The sequence below is a fragment of the Echinops telfairi genome, unplaced genomic scaffold (genome assembly GCF_000313985.2).
Source record: "Echinops telfairi isolate 266 unplaced genomic scaffold, ASM31398v2 ScPeMD7_7412;HRSCAF=8450, whole genome shotgun sequence".
Lineage (NCBI taxonomy): Eukaryota > Metazoa > Chordata > Mammalia > Afrosoricida > Tenrecidae > Echinops > Echinops telfairi.
In genome coordinates, this window is record NW_022111312.1 from 13,255,816 (window position 1) to 13,259,709 (window position 3,894).

Genomic DNA, 3,894 nt, shown 5'->3' on the forward strand with positions numbered 1-3,894 from the left:
AGGGCATGCTAGACAGGACACCACCCAGAATTCCTTTTTGCCCTTTTCAAAGTCTTTCGTAACATTTCCCTAGGGGCGAGATCCCTTCCTCGGGGACTTCTCGTTGACCAGAACTGGGCTGCATATCCCCCTTTGCTGCAAGGGGAGCTGGAAAAGCAAGCATCTTTCACGGGACACATGGCCAGGTCAAGTATAAGGATGTCACCCTCACCCAGCCTTCGGATGTAGCGAGGGTGCTGGACTCCTTCCTCATTTTCACCGGTTGTGAGATGAGGGTCCCTGCAGTGGAGATAGGAACGAAGCCCTAGGAGAAGTTGGTGGTTCAACCCCACCACCTGGCCAAAGGAGAACGTTGTGGCAGTCCGCTTATGAAAGCATTAGCCTTAGAAACTCAGTGAGGCCATTCAAATTTCACACAGGGTTACTATGAGTCAAAACTGACTACAACAAAAAAGAAACGGAAAGGTTGGTAGTTCAACTCCACCCAGAGATAGAAATAATTGACCAGCTGTTCCCAAACATCATCCAACGGTGCTCAGACACACATGAGGCCACCATGGGTCAGAATAAACTCGAGAGTAACTGGGCAGCAAGAAAGATGCTGTCCAGGAAACTGGGGTACAAAGCTCAGACTCAGTTACAATGCAGCTTGATGAAAGAGATATTAAAATATAGGGAGCAATATTAACAAAACAGCCATTCTATGATCTACATGGTATCTATTTGGGGTGCCATTGAATCCCTTTAGGCCACAGCAACCCCACATCCAGCGGAAGGAGACACGCCCAGTCCTGCACCAGCCTGGCTTTGTTTGAGCCATTGTTGCAGGTCCGGTGCCAATCCATCTTGCTCAGGGGCTTCCTCCTTTTTTACGGACCCTCGCTCTACTTTCCCAAGCATGATGTTCTTCTCTAGGGACTAGTTCCTTCCGGGGACATGTCCAAAGTGTGTGAGATGAAGGGTCCACATCCTCCTTCTGAGGGGCGTTCGGATGCACGTCTTCCAAGGCAGACTGGGTGACTCTTCCGGCGTCCCGTGCTGTATTCCATCCTCTCACCGACACCGTCACTTCAAAGGCTGCCTGGCTCCTGTCCCAGCTTTTGCAATGTGTAGGAGGTGACTGCAAGTACCCTGGTTTGGGTCCTGAGCAGCTTGGTCCCCAGGCTGACATCTTTGCTTTTTAACACGTTAGCCTACGTGAACTTACTGAAGTCCCTTTCACCTTAGCGCCTCAGCTTTCCCATCTGGATGTTGGGGACAGCGAGACCAACTTCATGGGCTTTGGGGAGGATTCACTCGGTGGACATGTCTCACACTGTCAGTGGCTCTTTGGGTCGCTCCAGTGTCTGTAGTGTCTAGTGCATAGCAAGCACCCTCTGCAGGTTTGTGGGACGAATGCATCTGGACTCTGTGTCCCCAGACCAGCCGCAGTTCCTGGCACCCAGTGTCAGGTGGGTGTCATTAAATAGAGGCATCAAACATGCTTGTGTGGGAACAGGGTCTTGCCTTTCGCTGGTGTCATGGAGAACTGACTCTTTTGGGAGCGGGAAGTTGCAGAAGACATTTTCCCAGAGGGAAACCAGCAGCGGGAGGCAAAGTTAAGATGCGGCTTGCGCTCGTGTTTACCAAACTCCTGAAGGAAAGTCTGAGGTGCAAGTTGATTAATCCTAATTTGTCACAACATAAGGATAAGTAAACACAGAGACAGTGATGAAACTAGTAGTTAGGTTAGTGAGATTAGGGGGTAGGGGTGGTGGAATGTCATTAAAATGAGAAGGTAATTAAAATTCACTGGCAATACTAGGGTTCGTGTCTTTCAGTGTGGTAACTCTTGGCGTCACCCCCCTGTCCCATGGACCTCGTCCCGTATCAATACTTTATTTTTTTATTTCGAAAGATCACTTTATTGGGGGCTCTCACAGCTCTTACAACATTCCATACCTCAGTAGTAGCAAGCATATTTGGACATAGATTGCCGTCATCATTTTCTAAACATTTACTTTCTATTTGAGCCCTTGGTATCAGCTCCTCTTTTTTCACTCCCCCTGCCCCTTCCCACCCTCGTGACTCCTTGCTAAATTGTAAATTATCATCATTTTCCTATCTTTGTAATGTTTCTTATCCATTTGAATAATAGTCGAATGTGATAAATATAGCTGGGAGTTACCTAAATATAATTTTCCTTAGATTATATGAACAATCAATTTGTTCTGTAAAATCCTTCTACATTAAATTATGACATTATTAGTGACAAGATTCTTAGTAACTAGGCTGAAGCCTTTTAATACTTTCCTTCTTTTCCTTCAATTAAGAATCTCCCGGTGAGGTAGCAGGTTATGGGATTGGGCTATTAACCTCCAGGTCAGCGGTTGAAATCCACTAGCCCTTCTGAGGGAAAACAGGAGGCTGTCTGCTCCCATAAACATATACAGTCTTGGAAACTGTAGGGAGTTCTATAGGGTCACTAGGAGTCAAAATCAACTCAATGGCAGTGGATAGGTTTCTTCTAATTACTGAATGCGCTAAAAAGTTATAGATTCACAAATACTACTAACCATGATCTCGCAGCTATAACATAGGGCTGCTAACCACAAGGTCAGCAGTTCGAACCTACCAGCCACTGTGTGGGATATCTGCAAAGCCTTACAGTCTTGGAAACCCAAAGGAAAAGTTCTACTCTGTTCTATGGGGCCACTGTAAGTGGGAACGGGACTCGATGGCGGCGAGGGTATTTTAATTTTTGGAAGCACTCATAGAAAATGTTTTGTTATAACTAACTCCAGGGATATTAAAAAATACATTGATGCTGAAACACTGCACAAACCTTTAATAGACTGTCGTTTTAGTCTCACCCTCCTCATTTTGGGCATGACATAAAAAAGGAAACCAAATGCCTCATCTACCTGAAATTTCCCTGCAACTAAGTGATTTATCCAATAGGTAGGCGGAAGGTTACTCAGGACCAAGACGCACCCCAGACACGCCCCAGGAACGTTGGTTCCCCAGACTCCTCTTAACAGGGAGTCATTTCTGACTCAGGGAGACATCTCCGCGTCCCCTTCAGTGTTCACCTCTGACACCTGCTGGGCTAGCTAGCCGGTTCGCCATCCTTTCTCGCGTGTGACGAGCGCCACCTAGTGGCCGCCAGCCTCTCTGCCCCGGAACTCAACGCGCATGCTCACTAAAGACTCCTCCGTCCCTCCCTCCGAAAGGCTTCTCGCGACATCCGGCCCGGCGGCCGGCTGAGTCTCGCGATAAAGTCAGTTGTCTCGCGGGAGCGCGCCTGGTACACGGACTCTCAGGCTGCCGCGGTCGGGGAAGAGGAGTTGCATGTGTCACTTCAGCTGGTGCGAGCGGCGGGAGCGGAGGCGGCGGGAGCTGTGCGACCGCCCGGGTAACGACCCCTAGTGCCTCTTCCGCTTCATAGGCGTTCGTAGAGAGCGGAGGGGGAACCGAAGTGCTGCCTGGCTGAGGGGGCCGGGCCCGGCGGCTTCACCCACCCGCCCACATGGGCCCCCTCAGGTGTCCCCGGGCTTGCCCCTTGACCTCAGAACTCCTTCCCTCAGACCTGGCCGCCCTTGTCTCCTCAGTGCACTTACCGTCCGCCCCTTCCTGGTTCTTCCTCAGCCCCAAGCTCTGCGCTCCCTGCCCCCTTCCCTCGGTCCAGACTGCTCTGTACAGGTCCCCCGGCACTTCGCTGCCCCCGCCCCCGTCACACCCCGTCTTCGGGGCCGTTTGCAGTGCCTCATCTCCGGCCGCTGTTGACACCCCTCCCAGGTCACCCCCAGACCTTTGTCCCGTCTTTATTGAGGTCACTGGTCCTCAGCAATTTTCCGCCCTTTCCCATTGCCCCCTTTCTCACGAGTCTACTCCCCTCCTACCACCCCCCACCTT

The 3,894-nt window shown here is 50.5% G+C and overlaps 1 protein-coding gene across 1 annotated transcript in view; it reads left to right on the plus strand.

Moving 5' to 3' along the window:
* Nucleotides 1-3,306: 3,306 nt before the first annotated feature.
* DENR (density regulated re-initiation and release factor) overlaps nt 3,307-3,894 on the plus strand; it is a 15,295-nt gene continuing 14,707 nt past the window's right edge. Inside the window, exon 1 of the mRNA XM_004709603.2 lies at nt 3,307-3,394. The gene's annotated coding sequence lies outside the window, so the exon portion shown is untranslated. The remainder of the gene's footprint in view (nt 3,395-3,894) is intronic.